This window comes from Bombus vosnesenskii, unplaced genomic scaffold (genome assembly GCF_011952255.1).
Source record: "Bombus vosnesenskii isolate JDL3184/JDL3185 unplaced genomic scaffold, Bvos_JDL3184-5_v1.1 scf7180000013316, whole genome shotgun sequence".
Taxonomy (NCBI): Eukaryota; Metazoa; Arthropoda; class Insecta; order Hymenoptera; family Apidae; genus Bombus; species Bombus vosnesenskii.
Window position 1 is genome coordinate 34,581 of NW_022882962.1, and position 20,889 is coordinate 55,469.

At 36.1% G+C, this 20,889-nt stretch overlaps 1 protein-coding gene across 1 annotated transcript in view; it reads left to right on the forward strand.

Moving 5' to 3' along the window:
* The first annotated feature begins 6,623 nt into the window (after positions 1-6,623).
* LOC117235577 (E3 ubiquitin-protein ligase MIB1-like) overlaps positions 6,624-20,889 on the forward strand; it is a 159,234-nt gene continuing 144,968 nt past the window's right edge. Inside the window, exon 1 of the mRNA XM_033497754.1 lies at positions 6,624-6,780. The gene's annotated coding sequence lies outside the window, so the exon portion shown is untranslated. The remainder of the gene's footprint in view (positions 6,781-20,889) is intronic.

Below are 20,889 nucleotides of genomic sequence, written 5' to 3' on the forward strand. Positions count from 1 at the left end.
TTTTGAAGGATAACAAGGAATATTCTTTATATGTACGCAACAGATACAAGCGCGGAGCTTTTTGTTTCTACCTTGTTGCTTCTGATATTTGAAACAGTTAGATATGAAACAGCTCGAGTACCTTTGTGATCATGGCCCCTGATCCACAAAGACTCGTTCTTTTATAACAGACACGCGTTATGAAACCGATTCTTTGTTTTATGAAAAAATAATACGACATTACCCACTGTACAAAAACAATACCACGTAAAGTCCACGACTTTGCGACAGAACCAATATTGACGTCGGCATTTTAATAACTTCTTTCACGATATAATACGTTTGAACTCGATATCGATCTCACTGTCTTAACAATTCTCCATTCTCTTTCTCGTTAAATAATCTAATAATTTCGTTCTTTCGAACGCTTCAAAAACTATACATCATAATTATTTATTTCTTAATTATATACCATTAGACTAACGCATATTTATATATTTACCTAAAAATGTGTGCGATAAGTATATGTAATATATAAAAAATATATAAAATATCCACGCTGTAGCACTCGTTATAATATTTTACAAACGATAAAAGTCTCTGTTTAGATCGCATTCTTTTTGCTGTTCTCGTAAAAATACGAATTTCCATAGACATTCGCAATCTACTCTTCAACATCTTAATTAAACCGAAACCCATCGCAGCAAGGCTTCAAACTACGAAAGACGCTTAAAAATTTGCGAAAATTCCCACCATTTTCCTTACTTCGTTATCCAAAATTTAACGACGGAGGGTAGGTAAGAGGGGAGGATAATGAATAGAAAGTCGGAGGAGCAAAAGCGAGCGACACGGAGAAACTTACCGACGTAAACCCTGTAACGTTGGCGCCGCTGGACGTCCGTAATTTCGGGCCGTTGCTCGTGTTTGTTCTCAATTCGCAACTCGCAGCTTTCGCCATCGATGTCGGCGGAAATTCCGCGAGAGATGCCTTCGACCGCGTTTCTCATTGATTGCATTCTTTCGTAGTTTGCGTCAGCGCCAACTTACCGACCGTCGCGTCGGCCGGAAACTTGCACGCCAGCTGCCTTTGGGCTGCTGGAGGGCCGCGGATAGCGAAGAAAGAAGGGCAGAGAGAGGACGAAACCGGAGGAACGGAAGTTTTTCCTCGTAACTTCTGCCAGAATTCGCCTAGGAATGGGGCGAGCGAATTGTTCGATACGGGCGATTCTGTGAAAAAGCGTAAAGGCTCGCGCTACAAGGTAGAGATAAGGAAGTTAGAATTAGAGATCCGATAAAAGAACCGGAATAAGTGGTAGACGAATTTCATTAAGCGACGCTTCGGTTGGGAATTCGGTTTCCTTCGTTGCTTTTGTACTGTCGCCCTGCCATTTTCTACTCTGTCTGCTCCTTTGTGCGCCTCTAATTTCAACTTCGTCGGGACTGTTCGGCTGTATCGCGATGACGAATGTTTGAGAATGTTCCACGGAAATCGTGGAAAATGGAGTGGTCAAACTTCAGGGCCCATGTATTGGGTTGGAAACTAAGCGATTGCAATCCAATGGTACTCGTTGAAAAGAGTAAAAAAAGGCTTGTACAAACATGACTCGAAATATCGGTTTCGGAGTTACAAAATGCTTTTATCGATCAATTATTACTTACTTAGGCATATTATTATTGGAGAATGTTCTACGTACCAACGAGAATACTTTTGTATTGAATTTAAATGCAATTTCCCTTTCTAAGTAGTTGTTAACGATACCAGAGAATGGTGTCACAGTATTGTCTGTGTAGAAAAATTGTAAGTGGCAATAAATATTAATTAATTGCTTTTTAAGAACTTGTATCAGGATTCCCGAAAACTCTTCAGAAAATTCGTCCTTTTAAATTCAAGGTACACACCGAATCGGATCTTTCACAGCCCCGAAAATTACTCTTCGATATTTCAGTGTTTTTTACTCGTTGATTTTGAACACTTTGACGTCGAACGTTTCACTGATTGGTTGACCGCCGTTTGGACAAGTTCCCTCACGCAATACAGTTTCTTAAACTATTACATGATCGTAGCTGAAAATGTCGAATTATAACTCGGAAATTAATGTTGTTCGAACCCAGAGATAATGTTGTTATCCGTCGTTGTTGAAGTTTCACCGCAACTTTTTCAAACACTCTGTATAAGCATCCACATTGAGAACGTTTTGCGTGGTACAAATACAGAATGCTCGAGAGAAAAGCGTAAAAATTAATTCCTGAATATTGTACGTACAGTATGAAATAATCAGCCGTGAAGTATCAAGAAACGTAGCTCGGAATTAACGCTCGCGTTCATCATCCGACTTTGTTTAAGCAGTTTTGCGATAAAATGCGGCAAGTTTCGCGCGCAATTTCTATAGATCTTAAGTTACAGCCGGCCCATAATAAACTTCACTTTGGTCCCTGGGTTTTCTCGCGAAGTCGCATGTTTTTTACTTAAAGGCAACATCGCTGCTAGCAGCGGAGTGACACTTTGATGCAGGGTCGCAAGTTTTCGGGTGGCGGGGACAGCGGTTGCAGGGAAGTTTCGCGCTTGGTAAAACGGCGAAATTAATTACACCGGCTAGTCGACCGGGAAACGCGCCAACGGCAAATTATCGATTTAATACAGTGGCACGGAGTACAGCGACGAGCCTTTTATCAGGAATCGATCGCCGATATTAAACAAAAATTGGAACGAAGCGTTGCGTTCTCCGTGAACATTCTCAAAGAACTTCTAACACGACCGATCAAACTATCGGCTATTCTGATACTGCCGTTTACGGTGACAGACGAAAGTATTCGTACGGTTGAAATATAAACATTTTTTGTACTATCAGAAATATTCAAATATCTATGCGTAATTATCTATTATTATTGGCATTTATTTCATTTAAAGTTGCATCGACTACTATGGTTGTTATCGAGTGCATATTTCTATATTCGGTGGCTTTTTAAATTCTGCTCAATACCTTCGTTTCTTTACAGAAGTTGAAAATTATATAGTATGCAGAATCACTTCCAGTAATTTATCCAGCCTTTTATCAGGGATTAATCGCCGATATTAAACAAAAATTGGAACGAAGCGTTGCGTTCTCCGTGAACATTCTCAAAGAACTTCTAACACGACCGATCAAACTATCGGCTATTCTGATACTGCCGTTTACGGTGACAGACGAAAGTATTCGTACGGTTGAAATATAAACATTTTTTGTACTATCAGAAATATTCAAATATCTATGCGTAATTATCTATTATTATTGGCATTTATTTCATTTAAAGTTGCATCGACTACTATGGTTGTTATCGAGTGCATATTTCTATATTCGTTGGCTTTTTAAATTCTGTTCAATACCTTCGTTTCTTTACAGAAGTTGATAATTATATATTATGCAAAATCACTTCTAATAATGAAAAGTGAATCCGCAAATCTCACATACAATACGTGCAACGTCAAAGAAGAAAATATCTCGAAGACTTGGAAAATATATATGCGTGGCTTTCATGCGATTTTTTGTTAGGAAAAAAGAAAACATCGTCTATAAAATAATATCTTCGCACGGTAAAGTACAATATATTGAGATTGCAGAGAAGTGCCGATGTTACAAAACTTCTCAAAACGGTTTCGAAAGTTTCGGTCGGCTTCCTGTGGAATATGAAAACGACGAAGCTTTTCCTCTTTCTTCGAGTTCGAGAAAATGTCCTGTGAATGGTCGTTCGCTAAAAGAACTGAGATTAACGTAATACGTATCTGTCTTTTTTCGAAGGCTGTTTTCTCTCTGTTCCACGACGAAAGTTTTGTACTATATGTACGTGTTGATGGAAATAATTAAAAGGATTAATGACGCGAAGATAAACGAAGCATTCGGTGCAATGAAACATCGGTAAAGATTTTCGACGTTTTGGATCGTTTGAATAATTCATTCTCTTCATTGTATTGTATTCTATTTGTTTATACGAATATTTTCCACCTGTCAATTTAAAATTTTACACAGAATTTATGAAATGGATCAGTTTGAATTTGAAGATTAATTTAATGATATCGTAACATGATATCCGTAATATGTTCATCGTTATTAAACATTATTATATATGTATGCTTACATCTTTTATACGTGCAAATATTTTGCAATTCTGCGAATAGAAACTAATCTATAGGAAATTAGCGATACCGTGGAATTTTCAATGTTATGAGACTTCTGAAAACGTAATTACAAAACGACGAGACGTTAACGTTCTATTGGACGAAAGCAACTATGATTACGAATACAAATGTGAGGAAGTTCTACAGGAAATATAAAATATGCAAAATGATTGCAACGGCTATGGTCCAAAGTTGATTCCTTAGCGGTTTTTTATACCCAGAGGGGCTGTAAAAGTACGACACATTTTCGTTGCTCTTCCCCTGTTTAAAATCCCCCATAGTCGTTAATGCAAACTGCCGTGGATTCTAGTTCATATTTAAGTATTACAGATTTATAGGTATATACTTCAGTATTTGATGGCCATTTTACTAAAATTGAGAAAGACCACCAAATTCCGCGGAATATTTTATAGAAAATTTGTATTTCGTATAGATATCGATAAAGTATATTTTTATATAGCATTTATTCTTTCGTGTTATTAAAATATCGCGATGTGACATTGGCGAGATAATAGTCGTTCCATAAATAATTTTTAAAGGTTTGAAGTAATTAACGTGTTTTATTCGAAATTCCATGCATAGTAAACGATCAAATTACAAGGAAATAATAATGTTAGATGATTACCGAGAGAATTTATTCGGTAAAATACACGTTGTAACTTTGTTTTAAACATTTATCCGTGATGAATGTAAACTTTACCACAAATTATGATAGTCCAATCTCGTTATAGTACCGATGAAATTTCAAAACGTTTCGTATTCACGATAATCTTTCATATGTAATACGTACAACATAATACGTATAATATTCATAAAAGATTTCCATAAATGTTCGAATATTTTCGTGAATTACTATGCATGTGAACGTAGCATATTTATTAATAGACAGCTCGAATACCATACAGTCGTTGAAATAATTAGGATATCACCACTTCGTGTCTAATTTCAATACGTCGTTCGCTGCAAGTCAGCGGTAACTGTAAAATCTGCGCTTCCACGCGTAACAAATTGCGAATTATACCGGTCTCGTTATGATTCATGGAATATTCCCTAAGCGATGCCGGTACACGTCTCCGCGTACACAAAGACCGCGGCGTTCGCAACTTCCTCCGCACATTGCGAATCCATGCTAACATCGAAACCCTTTTACAATCCGCGGCCATGATAATCCTGTGGTTCGCGATGCTAACGCGTGGTAAATTTTCCAAGAAATTGTTGCTGGACCAGCGAATTACCAACCGGCGATTTAATCGGATGAACATTGCGTTTCATCCGTGCAGGTTAAAGCTTATCGCGATACACGTAATCCGAATTGAGACAATGGAATCTGAATTGAGAACCAAAGAGATGCAAGTGACATCCTTGAAACTTTTTAATTGAGAGCAATGATAGTTAGTTATACAGATTCTTGAAAATAATGTTGTGAAATAATATCAATAACCGAAAGCTACGTGAAAGTATCGTTTAGAAATTAAAAATTAAGAATCGTTTTATGTTATTATTTTTATTTTGTTCGTATTTTGTTTGTAAAAAAAATATGGAACAGTAGCATGTTTTATTTAAAGGACAATATATTAAAGATTATAAAAAATATACGGGATATTGTAGAAAATTTAAAGAATATTATTTCACGCGATATACCAATATTACTACGCAAATCTTTGCCAACGAACTCTATTCTTTTTTTAATATTATTGATGTTTCTAGAATGGAAACAATATTAAAGGGGAAATTCCAATGTTGTGTAGGGCGATGTTTATATTTCTTGCTGTTTTAACTTCGTATATCAAACCGTGTCCTCGCTTGTGTATTAAGCGTGTTAGTTGTGCTCCGCTTCTCGTCTCGGTAACATCGTTACAGCTATAGCAACGCGTTAACGTGCCACATAAAACTCGGTAAAAATGATATAGTGCGATCGTTACTGGTTGAACATAGTGCGTGGTATTTACGAAGTGATCGGTTTCTATTTCAACGTATTTCGTCGCGTTAATGCTGTATTTATAGCCGTTTTAATGCTTTCGAATCTCGTTCGAATTTACTTTCGAATCGTTTTTAACGATCATAGTTCATAAAATGAAACAAAATGGCAATACTGTAGTTAACTTCTTCTTATTTTTAAAAAGATTACGGTTGTTTTTCATTATTACTGTTTCGCTCGTCTGTTTTTATCATAAATAATATTTGATTACTTTTTCGTTTAATCGATGTACCTCGACCAGTTTTGTTGGGTTACAATATTTTCCAATTTAAAACTATTTTAATACATCGTAAGTGCTCTATAGAATTTCGTTTTCTTGTTAAATATAATTAATATTTCATGGTATTCACAATTTTTGCTAATGTAAGAGTAAATATGATGACAAGTTTCGCTGTGTCCTATTTTTTACCACGTAGTTAGTAAATTATTTGTAATATTTTTCAGTAGATATTTCAAACTATTCCCTAGTTTTATTATATTCGAGTGCTTGCAAATCGGTTAATAAATTTTGCATAAAAAATAGTAGAAAGCAATAAACGCTATCGAATAGCATGAAAACATTATTAGGACGTCTGACACAGCATTTAATTAACTATTGTGTCGAGTGAATCAAGAAACCTGAAAAATGTATTGTGCGAGGATCAGCGAAGCTAAGATTCAACAACGAAAGGTAAGAATAAATAATATTGAATCGATAGCTACTGTTATAATTTCTGTAATATTTTATGTAAATATTAATTATACTTGGATTTTGATCGTCTGATAGAAGTAAAGATATATTAACAGAAAATCGCTGGAAATTTTTATATTTCTTGTGAAATTAAATCAAGAATATAAAAGAACAGTATAAAGCATATATTACTAACGAATATTATATAGGTATAATAAATTTTTAATACAAAAGAATTATGATAATAGACAAGGAAAGATCGGTTTATTTATTGTAAATTAAAAGGTTCATTTTCTCCATTTTTAATTTAATTTATTATTAAATTAATATGTACATACTATAAAATGATTAAAAATATTTCAATGTTTTAAAATGAAGATAAGAATGTTTTGCGTCATTAAAAATTCCACACTTACAAATGGTTTACAAAAGTATGTTTACAATTTTACATAATTCACAAAAATACTACATTTAAATGTTCTTGACAATTCTATTAATTAAATAACCTTTTGTTTCCAATTAAACTTGGTGTGTTCGCATTTTAAATATCAGGTGCATTTGAACGTACAATTTTCCACTTAAATGTCCAAGTATGGCTTTGAAATTGCAAAATGTCTGCATGGTTAAAAACAATCTGTAAAACAATATGTAATTATATACTTCGAAATTTTGTACTACATATCCTTCGAATCAATCTTATATTTAACAACTACCTTTAATATAACTGTGTTCAACTTACGCTATTTCCTATATACTATTAAACGTACCTTGTTTAAAATGCACGTCACCGAACTCGATTTACGTTCCACAAACTCACATCATTCAACGAACTGTAACACATCAGAATATATCTCAATAAGAAGATATGTACTCCATTTACCAACAACATAGATATATACATGTACTTCGTTTCAACGACAAAGTTGAATCGACATCTCGTATCAGAACCTTTCACGTTTAACATTTTCGTGTCCGCGATACTGTTTTTAAGAATTTCTTTTCATGGATACGACTGTAATGAATATTAAATTCATTTTGTTGTATAGGAGTTGTTTTTATGTCATTGAATACTCAAAAAATTTAAAAATAGAGGAAGCACATTTATACAAGGACTACTTTTTTTTAAGGCTACTATATTCTTACATTATATATGTATAAATATGTAAACGTTATTATTAGTGTAAGAATATATATTATGAATGTAAGAATATATATACCACTACTATTACTCTTATATTATACTATACATGTATATAGTACAGGGTGTAACAGAACATATGGGGGATCCACTTCGAAAGCTAATCGCACGTCTGAGAACAATAAGAAAAAAGTTCATGTAAGCATATACTTTGTCTGTCGTCGTTTATGAGATACAACGAATTTTGTGTGTACGCAACACCTGTTGAAAATATCGAAATACTTAAGGATAGAATAGAATAGCGCAGAATGGCCCAGAATAGAACAAGCGTATCAACAGATTCGAGAAACACCAGAAACCATTCAGAGTGTAACCTGATCCGCATGACAACACGTCTACGTGTTTACCTTGAGATCCAAGGTAGTCGTTTACTGCAGTTCCTGTAAATGTAATTAGATACCGCAGAATCAAAACAAAAAATTCGCTATGTTTCGTAAACGAAAACAGATAGACCGTTTGTTTATATGAACTTTTTTCACTGTTTTCTTTTTTTTTGTGTGTGTGTACAACCACTTTTCACACAAGGTAAAACTTGCTTCTTACAAAATTCCTCAAAACACACATCCAAGTTTATCGTCGAAGGAAATCGCATTAATTCGTCAAAAGCTGATACTATCGATTAACGAATAACAAAATACCGAGAAATAACAGTGCAATGTGAGTGGATCGTTGTGGCTGGCAACTTTGATCACCGCTCGGCGTCTACCTCATTATCGGGATTAATTATTGGCCGGGCGTTATTGTCGCCGGAGCAACATATTAAGTTGGGCGAAATTTCGTCGAATTACTGTGTACGAAACTCTCGTATAAGAGCAATGGGCCATTCAGTTGTAACAAGAGCAGATGCGCAGTCTCCGTGGATGCTCCTCCGAAGGAGGAAGGGACCCGGGCCTCGAGTGCTACGTCGAGTTAAGTTTCCTCCGAGTGCACCGCAAACGAGGCTCTACCCGTGCCAGGGATGCTGAGGCCTCGCGGTAACTGGCATCGCGTGCATGTCGAAGCCCGGTGCTCCCGTAATTCCTGGAATTAGCAGAATCCCGGAACCGCTTCTATCGGCGATAGCGCTTTCACGCTATTCCCGGTACGTTCAGATTGTCCTCTCGCCTACGTTTCGACTACTATCGAAACCGGCACAGGTGTACGACGTCCAATGGTAGGGGAAAGGTAGACGTTTCGCTTGGATATCCTACAACAGGTTGCTGGAAAATCGAACGTCTTCAGCATTCCGCCGACTATATCTCCTTTTCTCCGGTTATGATTACGATCACAGTCGATAGACATAATATTTTGGTGGTGGTGTTGCGACAACGGATTGTCTCTCAACTTAGCTAAACGTCATATAGTCAGATTTAGCCACAAAAAGAACCATTTAATTTTTGACTGAGCTACAAACGGTGTATCACTAACTTCGCCGAGTCGCGTTAATCCTGCGAAGGGTTATATATTACGTACCTATAAGTAGATTGTGAATTCTTATGCGCTTTGATATTTTTGTGAAGAGGATTAAAGAAGCTCTACCTACGTTGTAATTTGTTTCGCGTACGAAAGGGATGAGAATTTCAAAAGTTACACTGATCAACTCTATACATTGAAAAATATAAAACCGCGATGACATTGCAAACAATGTTTTTTAAATTTACTTTAGAATTGACCATTGTTTATGTCATTTTAATATGAATGTACTTCTGGACGTAAGACGTTGGTTTCTTGAAGATGGAATGTTAATCGTGTAGCTATGTGATAGAAATTAAGAAATGGTATTTAGCGTAAAATTTTCCTTCTTCATTTCCTTCAGTTTAATTTTTTTAGAGAAACATAAGGCATATAAATTTATGAAATAAAGTTTGAAGTTTTGTATTTAAATGATTGTTATTTCTGCGAGGCGATATGTTGAAATGTTGCGCCGAAAGTTTATTGAATAATTCACGAGTGTTAGAGATTGTATCGGCGTTTAATATTTATTTCACAGGTGTGATTATTTCACACGGTTTTCACACTCCAGCATTGCTTACGTCAGAATTAAATCAAGTTAATTAAACTTTGACCTAATGCATTACTGTTACGAATTGATCGCAGTTTCCGGGCTATTCTTTCAACTTGAATTTCGTTAAATAAATCAATCGGTGTCTCCCGATAAATATTCATCCACTCGTGTTACCATATCCATTACATTTCTCAAAAAGGACTGTTTGTGAACTTCATTAGAGTAATTTTTATTTTCTATCCTTTTATTAAATTGACTCTTTTTCCACTTTCTATATTATTATTATTAAAAGAATTTATTCATATTGTTATACGAATAATACTATTCATATAATAAATAATTATTCATATTGCTTCATTATTTATTTTACATATTGATTTCCTTGAATTAATTTCCAGCAATCCAATGATTTCAAACATTGCAATGAAATACGCATTGTTCTTTTCTCTCACGAACTGTTTCATCGCGAATTTCCAAACAAGAAATATCACGTTTCTTGAAAGCATAAAATGAATTTCAAATTACTAAAAGTTTCATTCTCTACCATAATTTCGCATGTTCTTTTTAATTACATTTATAAAGATATACATTTCCATAAAAATCCGCACTCTACAAATCATCTTGCTCTGATCATGAATAACCGAACCGAATCACGAACGACCAGTTTTTACCTGAATCGTCGTCAGATTTGCTCCATTTCTGTCAATCACAGAACGCTGCTATTCGTTGATCGCGTGGAAGCAAGTTGGCAGGGAAATACGCGGAAACGTAAGAAACGATAGACGAAAATTTATTAAAGCATCGTCGGAGTGTATCAAACGAAGCGTATTTACTTTTCCCCTTGTGTGTATAACGTCGCGTTTTAATCAACGGCACGGGATCAACCTATTTGTACATCCACCGGAAATAACACGGTGACATAGTTTTCCCTTCTTTCCCTCCGTTCTGTTTTTTCTCCTTTTTCCTTTCTTTTTTTTTTTTCTCTTGTTCATTTCCCTTTCTATCTTTTACTCGATACGCGATTGTGTCGCCGCGTAGGAACTTCGATGAAAATATTTCGACGATACAGCATACGTACGCGTACGTAAATCGCCTTTAGTAATTCAGCGCGATAGTACAGGCCTCGTAAATCCCATAAACGATGATATACCGGCATCGAACTATCGATCTTTCGTACGCACACGATTCTACCTTCACAACGGAACAGAAAAAGCCGATCAATGGCTTAAGCCTTTGAAAAGGGAATAAGCATCGAACTTTTGCCGGATGCAAAGCAAGAGTGGTAGGATAAAAGGAACGAAGAAGGACTCCTCCTCGTAACGTCGGCGATCGGTATTTCTCATGTTTGCTTCCTTCTCTTTCGAACGATTTCGATAAGATTTCAGAGAGTCTTAAGTTCGATTTCTTTCTAGTTTCTCTCCAATAAAAAGTAGCTAGATTTAAGCTTCTCCTCAAGGTAAACGGTCAGAGAGATCTTGAAACTTTCGGACGAGATACATGCAATTTGAAATTTACAACCTTTTCGTGTACTCAACGCGTGACTGTCTCAAATTTCCAATGGCGAGAGTGAGCTACCTGTCTCTGTCGTTGAAGAACCAGAGACTTGACAAGATCGTTTTGAAATACGAGTAAAATGAATTTTCGAATTTTTATTAAAAATCAGAAACTTTCTTTAATCCGTCAACGAAGACGTTTCACGTGTCATTCATCGAACTGTTTAACGAATTGCGAGTTTATATTTTCTCCCATTTCGTACTACTTTTATATCGCTGTTTGAAAACCTCTTCATTGCTTCCGAATGCTGGTGATGTTACTGTTTTAATGCGCTTGTTGGTTACATTACTTCAATAAAGAAATAAGTAGAACCAAATGTTTTTCTTTGTTATATATTAAAATGTTTGTTTGCGCTCATAGTTGACGATAGTCGAGCTTCGACATTCTGTAGCTCTTCTCGAACTTCTTTAAAGACTATTACCTACTAATGAACACGGTAAACCCGACAGACGCGCGTTTACACTTTTACAGCGTTAATTAAGACAGTAAATTACACAATAAGAATTAGATGAAATCCGTATCAACGTTATGAGACAGCAGTGTTTTAAAATTGAACAACGCTTTGAAAATATAAAGGAGATTTTCTATCTGATTTTCGTACCAAGTTTATATCCTTCCCATCCTCGTTTCTTATAGCCTTACAGTCTCATTACCGCTTCTACGTCTTCCCAGGAAATATCTGAAATAAATAATCAGGCAGATGTGTCCAAGCAACCAGTATGCGAACGATATGTACATATTCGAGGGGTTAAGTACGTCAGCCACGACACACGGGCTACGGTCGCGTATATCAGCAGGGCGAAAGGGATGTTATGTACCAACAAAACATTGATTCGCTAAACTCATGATGTAATACGTCCATTTGAAATGAGCTTGGCCTTCGGCCAAAATCCTCGTCACAAAACACTGTGTAGGCAGCTAGCAAACATGCCCGGCAGAGGAAATAGGTCTGTCGCGGCTTTATTCGCCGATCGATACGACCAGAGAAGTATCATGAGCCTCCATCTCGCTTTCTTTGCGTCCGTTCTCGTCCCACCCTTTCGCCAGCTATCTTTCTCCTTCGTTTCTCTATCGCAGACATTTCCCCTTTCTTTCTGCCATCTCGATTCACCCTCTGGAATCTAGGGTTGTTTTCAGCCTCCGAACATCGCCGCGTACGTTTTTACGGCTTCCTCTTGATTCACGAAACCTCCTCCACTTTCGCTGCCTCCGTGGACTAGTTGAGAATTAAGGGCACTTTGGCAAACGTATCGGGTTCAGTCAGTTTTTCCCTCCATGCGAAATTGCGGGGATTATTTCGTGATAAATCTCGCCTATTAATAGGTTGACGACTGCGAGGACAATGAGACCGCAAGAAATAGGAGGATAGAGAGGGGGGAAATTTAACGCAGATATCAGACGAAGAAAGTTATTTTTATCTTAAGACTGTCGTTCTATTTAAAAGATTGTTATTATATTTTAAAATTGTTGTCCCGTATTAAACGTTGTTGTCCTATTTTCAAAGTTCTTGTATTTATTTTAAATTCATAAAATTGGTTTCTTATTTTTAAATTGCTCTCTCTCTCTCTCTCTCTCTCTCTCTCTCGCGTCGTACAGAAATTTTTCTTCTCTCAAATACTCGAAATCTGTTCTTTGCTATGTTTAGTTTTACTATATTTTTTTTTTAATTTGCTATATTTCAGTTTCGTGAATTTTTTCCGCGGCCACGTCTTTCGTTTTATTTGAGATCGATTAATATATGATTTTCTGTGCCGGAGATCAATAGAGAAACAGATTGTTGCCTTCCCTCGTACATCCAAAGAATTATGTGATTTTATGCGAATATCGTCTGGACCTATTGTATTTCAATTTTAGAATAATACAGACGCATTGTAAAACGTAACCAAAATTTGGGACGCCGAATACAGAAAATTGGAAGAAAAGAAAGATTGGAATATGAATCGACCTATATTTTAAGAAATTGATTGGTTTCGAGGTTAAAACTGATGGCAGATGGAAGATGTCTATAAGAATATTGTACGAAGAGGAAATGAATAAACACGAACAATTTCAAAACTCGAAACCGTAATGAAAGGAAGACCCTCGTTATTCGAACAACTACGATCATAAATTTTATGTAAAATTTTCTTTGATCGATGTTCTATACTGTTTACATAATTATGCTTCGGCCAACAGCAACTTGAGAAGTGTGTTTTTATTGAAATAAGACAGAAATCCTTGAAATACCGATACTGTTTTTAATCAATGGCAGCTCGCACGCTTCGAATCATTAAGGAAATGGAATGAAATAAATACTTAAGGCTGCATCGAATAAAAAGGCAAGGGTCAGTTTCAGGGTCTGTTTAGTAAGAGCCGGGCGTACCATTACTCCGGAAACTAGTTCACCGGAAAAGAAACGAATGGATGAGAAACACGAGAGGGTAATTGAAAGGGAAGAGGAGAAAGGAAGTCAAACGAACGAACGCTGTGTTTATATCGCGGCGAAATCGCACAACACTACTGAAACCTACTATACGTGTTCGTTAAGTAGCTGAGAATTAATTACGTTTCAGTCCCTAATAAGCAAGGAAATTGAAATCGGGTTTCCGCGTGTTTATCATTCAAACGCTTTTAAAGAATGCAGAGAGCAATTTCAAAGAATTTTCTTCTTCTATTTGCCGTGTCTCTCTCAATAGCGCCGCTAGCTATTCTCCGTATTAAAATAAATTCCACCCAAAATTAACTGTTTTATCAAATAAAAATACAAAAGGATCTCCTTTTATCGTGCCTTTGATCAAAATTGGAGAAATAAGAATATTTACGTTAGACACCGTATATGAATGTTGTTTCATTTTCATTATCAAGAATTGATTGAATAACGACGCTGAAAGATGAAACGAAATAGGTATTTTCGTTTCCACGACGAAGGAACGTCAAAACCAGCCGAAGATCCGTTCATTGAAAGGTTTCTGAAATGCTTTCAAGGAACTAGTTCATGATTGAGAAAACGAGTCTAAAGGAAATATGAAAGGAGTCAATCGATGTAGAAAAAGGGAAACCTAAATAAAAAAAAAAAAAAAAAGAACAGGAAACGAACGTATTGACGCAGCATTCGCCTTAAGAGTGTTCGTTGATGTAATTGCAATAAAAAGACAGATTTTTTAATAACTATGAAACGTAAAGAAGTCTGTCGTTAAAATCTGCTCTTTAGTAGTAATTGAATTTCTCGACAAATATCCCAAGATTATTCTACGATTTTCTTTCTCAGCTTCAGTTGTTTCTTTATTTCAAACGTTTCAAGATTTCTCTGATTTATTTGATTCAGTTATAAAATCTATCAATGTTTTAATTTTTATCTATGTATAAAAAGATTTGTTGGTTGTTAGAAATTACTTTTAAACTGAATGTAGATTTTATAACAAATCCCATGTTATTGTTCGTGTTTTTGACGGGAAACAGTCTACTGTGCAAGCATCTAATGGACTAATGTCTAGGCCTTCCAACAAATCCTGGTCTTTAGTCAGCCACAAAGCCTGTTAATAACTCGTAGCTTGAATTTTTCGGATCGAACGAGTGTTAAACGATGAAAAATATATCGTTGACTGAAATTCAATTGAAACCGATACTCTTTATGATAGATCGTGATACGACCAGAGATTGGAAACCAGGAATCCAGAGTATCTAATATCTAGCAGATATCAATATCATATCATATCGTATTATGTCAATTCACATCACATCACATCACATCACATCATATCATATCATATCATATCATATCATATCATATCGTATCATATCGTACCATACATAACGTCAATTTATATTTTCATAAATAAATACCGTGAGTATAATCATAATATCTTTTAAATAAATTATTATGCTAAAAATGAATAATAAAATTTGCCTATTACAATCTTAGATACCAAACGGGTTACAATTATAAGTAAGAAAGCAATAATATTATAAAAGTATATAAATCGATATATAAGTAACGATATTTCCTTGATATAGTACTGGTTTGTACCACCCACTTGAGTCTTATTTCTATCTTTATTGCTCGTAACTAACGTTACATTGTCCTAAATGAAGGTACGCTGACTTGGTACTCTCCGGGCAAATTACTCTAATTTTCATTGCACTCTGTATAATGTAGCGGAATCTTTGTACATCTCCTTCAGTATGCCATTTCATAATTTGCCTACTATGTTTATTCGTGTATGTTTCTAGTATAAGTTCATTACATATAGACCAGTCTTTTAAAACGAGTTCCACTGACTCTGCTTTGCACCGTCACATATTTCAGCTAAGATCCAAATTCATTTAAATTAACAATAAATTAACAGTCGATATTGTAGAATCTTCACTACAATTAATTTATTTACAATAAATGTTGGTTAAACAGGAAACGATGGTCGTTTAACGTGAACTAATCGCAATAACGTGTTATAATTAAGACAATTAGATAGTTAATTTGCAACTCTCGTCACCACGGATCCAACGCTCTCTCTCTCTCTCTCTCTCTCACGCGGACCACACTCTCTCGACAACGCAATTCGCGCTCTCTGACTTCTCAACTCACAATGACTGTTAATTCATTTATCGTCCCTTAGCAACCCCTTGTCTTTTGTCTTAGCCTCGTGTCTTTTTCCGCAACCGCTTGTTTATAATTCGCCCGGTACCCCCCCCCCCAGGCCCCTCGTCCACGATACTACAATATCAGCATGTGCCATTTATTAAGTTTCAAAATTTAAAGAATCGAAAATTTCGAATCGATTGTCCGATCGCAGACGATTTTTCTTTTAAAAACTTTCTATTAAACAAATTCGCGGCTACGGATGCCAAGAGTGTTTAACGAGCTCCGAAACTCTTTCCGCGATCGTTGAAAACGTTGAAGCGTTCTCGACGCAGCGCCTCGAACGTTAATGGGTTAAGAACGAGTCTCGGACTCCGTTTCCATCCACGTTTCATATTCGACTTTCTAATGGCCTCTCGAAAAATACATGCATGCATACGTATGTGTGTACATATCGATCGATCCATCGATCGTTTGGGTGCACGTACGAGCGAGCTGCATCGTTCGATCCGAATTCAATCGCATTCGGTGCGTGTCTTTACGGTTGTTCATGCACGGCTGCGTGTGCACCTGCACTCGTGTGTATGGTATTATATTGATTCGTAGCGCGTATAGATTCTGCTCGAGATCATCTGCAGATAGACGGCTGGCGGACGGTATCCGAATACGGAAACGTTGCCGCATGCCAATAATCCGCGACTGTTATTATCGGTGTAATTGGCATTCGACTGGAAATTTTCATCAGATGAATGGCTATGCTTTTCTTTCGCTCGCGACTACCCTGACAAGCAGGTCAGCCATCTGACCAAGTTGACCTGCGTTCGAAAGTTTGGCTCGATGATTTAGTAGCAACGTATGATACAAGAACGAAGAACGTAGAAGTCTCTTTTTCTTTCGACGTCGAATCAAAAGGGTTGACCGTGTTACCTATCATTCGAGAACTGACTCGATCATTTGGAGGTAACGTACACAATTGTGTAATTGTGTAGAAGTATAAGAATTTTCTTCGTCACTTTTCTTCCACGAATTAGACGAATTGGCTATGTTACCTTGCATTCGGAAGTTTGATTTAGTAATAGCGAGTGATACAACCTACATTTCTTTAAATTATTATGAGTACATCGTCGGTAAGTACGTTCAACAATAAAATTTATCTTGCTTCTTTGTTTGTTACAGGTAAGTATTTGCAGCGATACCACGAGTAACGTTATGGGTGAGTCGAGCAATTTTGATAAAATTAATGGTACTTCCTGTACAATAATAAAACAGCTTCATCGCTAAATTGCTACTACCCACGTCGAAGCTCGCGTACCGCGATCATGCGATTTTTCTACCTTACGTTACTGAGAAACAAATCGAAATAAAGGATGCGTAATTAATGACTAATCAGGTTACCAGGTCGATAGCCTTTTGCATTAGATAAATCGATACTTCGTAAAGAAACGATCTACTTTATCGATGTAATTCGTGTGCCATTAATCGCGAACAGTAACCAGTGCTAAAAAGCTTCTTTCCTGAAGAGATCGAACCACGTAACGAAAATTGTCGGTAAACTCGTCAGAAACGAAACCAAAAACCACCATCAATCACAAACGATAAGCAAACGTAAAAAAATTCCTTGGCGAAGAGATTGAACCACGTAATGGAAACTCTGAGTAAATTGGTCAGACGCGAAGGCCAAAACTCTGACCTAAATGAACAATGGGGTCGGCGAAAGAGAAGAAAAGAGATTGACGCGACTGCTTCTTTTTGCAATTCATCGGGAAAAGTCTTTGCATTAAGCCTACGAACCGAAAGACGCGCGGTATCCTTCTGCGTCGCAGTAATCAGTGATGTACGCGCTTCTCATTTTCTATGCGAATGAAAGATGCATTAGGGGCCATTAACTCAGATGACACTCTTTATCCGGGCAGCGGGAACAGAAAGTGTCGGGTGACGTTCCTTCGAGATGAACTATTGCATTCACTTGCATTGTCGGCCTGTTCCCTTGAACTGAAATAAATGATTTTGCGTTCTTTGTACGTAGCGGCGCGAAGCCCTTTTCACCTCCGACTAGAATAGAAAGCGCGTTTATAATAATATAAAACGAGCATCTCTTTCCAAGGAAACGTGTTTTAGACACGTAACAAGGCAACACGAACCGAGTAAATAGAACTTTCTTGTTATTTTCTTTGCAACGTGTACCTTCCTGAAAATGTACTGCATTAATAAGTTTTTACAAGTATTTTATATTTTTATAATGAATCGTCATGTAGAGAAGATTACGGTATAAAGGTTAATTTCGAAAATTAAGAGCATAATGAAAGCTTAATTTCGTGTCCTTTCTTTAGAGCAGATTAAAGCGAGGTCAAGTTGTTTTACTTAAACGACGTTTAAATGTAATTATAATTAAGTTTTTCCGTTAGTACTATTTTGTGTGAATGCGATAGTTTCACTCGTTTCGAACGGATAGTTTTACTTAATAATTGCATGTTGATATTCGTTCAGTCAGCTTAGCCTTTTAGGGTTTAGAAAACAATTGCTTGAACAATTTGATTTATTTATATTATTGAGAAAATAAAATTTTACTTGAGAAAAGTCTTCCTGGCGTTGTTCTAATATAAATATTTTTATTATGTTAAATTAAACTTTCCTTTCGTTTTTTCAGTTTTAATAAGATTTTGCGAGACTACGTCTTGTACTTTCGCTAGAAAATCTCGTCTCATACCTGGGTTGTACGTAATATGCAGTCTCATACATAGTGAATATGCACGAGATACTTTCTTACGGTAATGGAGAATTTACTTTTAAATTTTTCTTGAGAAAACTTCCCTATGATTTTATTCGCGTATTCTATATTACGGAAAATTTAACGATCTCGTTAGAACCTATAAAGAATTCACGTGTCTGATTACTCATTCCTTATTTACTCACCTTTTCATCTCAAACCATGTTGCGTCTTTCGACGAGTTCTTAATTCACCGACAAACCGTGTAATAAAATAACGGAACATTATGACACGATGAAATACGATATTATAAAACTTGTATCAAGTTCGCTAGAGGCAATTGAGAAATTTCACAAAAGGCGGAAGTGGAACAGCGTAAATTCTCCTCACAAAGGAGACAGTAATCCTTATCACGGCTGAAAGGTCATGAGATCTTTTGCCCGCAGACCATCACAGTTACAATTGCATCCAATTACTCGTTCCTATAGTTGTCTTCGGACCTATTCAATAACAAGCACTTTACATCTCCGCTTTATTACACCTTAACGGCTATTCTGGCAATATTTTTTAAATAACAAATAAACTTCAGAAATAGAAAGCGATTTTTTTCATTTTTCGAATCACATCGAAGCTAACATTGGTCGGGTTAAATTATAGAACGCAAGCATGTTATCGCATGCTTGTAATGTAATTATGCGAGTCACTGTACATTAATTTTAGTGTAACTTTTCTCTTTTTCGCCTCAGATTTCTGTATTTTTAAATAAAGTAACTTTTAAATAAAGATAAAGAAAGAACGAGGATATTCGATTATAAAAACGATTAGTTTAAGAGGTAATTTTCTTAAAGTCGGTAAAATTTTTCATGTAAAATCCTTGTCTTGATTGTATCATTAATTACAGGACGCCATGTATACATAGGCAGATATATGTTTCGATTAGTCGCAATTAACGATGTTTCTTTTTCTTGCCTGGAGAACTATCGTTATTCGACAACCTGGTCAAAGAAAACCTCTTTCAACGATAAAGTCACTTCTACATCTGGTTCCGCGATAGCAAGTATAATATCAGATGGGAGTTAAGTGAAAGTGGGTTGTGTTGGTTTTCTTCGCGAAATCTCAATACACCGTCGAATGTTTGCTGATAAGGAAGGTGTAAGGGAACTTTTCAATTCGCTTGAAATGTTGCTCGTAATGTGATTGTAATCTCAAACGATAGTCTGCGAATGGTGAACAGAGTAGAGGCAGGATGAAGAAGTTTAAGTAGCTTTTTTCTATTTGCGTTTTCTGTGAATTCACGATGTTTCATGGACGTAGAACGAAACATTCTTCCTCGAAGAATTAGTCTACAAAAGACAACGGTAAGTTGATCGCGGATATATATGCAAATTTGTATTTCCAGCAAATATGATTTACAAAATGAAACTTCGAAAATTATTTTATCTGTTAAATATCGCAAATGTCGTCGCACCTTGGATATTTTATATATTTCCCCATGTTATATGCGTTCCGTGCATTTTTTCGTGTTCCAATTTTTTAAAAACTCGTAAAACTTCGCGGTCTAACAAGAAATTTATGCAAATGTATATTCTCGGAAATATAATTCTCAAAATGTAATTTAGAAAATTGTTTTATCCGTAAAATATCGTAACTGTACTTTTTATCTATTTTATATATTTTCACGTGTTATGTGCGTCCTCATTTTGGTAATCTGAAATTTCTCCGAAATGTATCAAAATCCTCGATCTGCTGACAATAACGAAAAAAGACAAAACGAAACACGTCGAACGCTTTATCTCTATCGTCGATTACTTAGCAACTTGTTTTCGGCGTTTTTCGCTCTTCGACCTTACAATTACTAGTCCCTGGAGTCTGATTCGATTTTATTCGAGAGCAAAAAGCTCCGGTGCCGCGCGTTTCCTGCTGCTTTTAACGGTTCTGTCCACGAATAATGTCAATCGTATCATGAAAATTTAATTGAAGCGGTGACCGTGTATAATCATCATAGGATATTGATGAGGTCGATTCGACGAATGGCGAGGGAACGATTTTCCATTCGCACAGATCGTAATTTAGAGAAGGAGAGATATTATTATTCTTTACGTCTGAAAGGA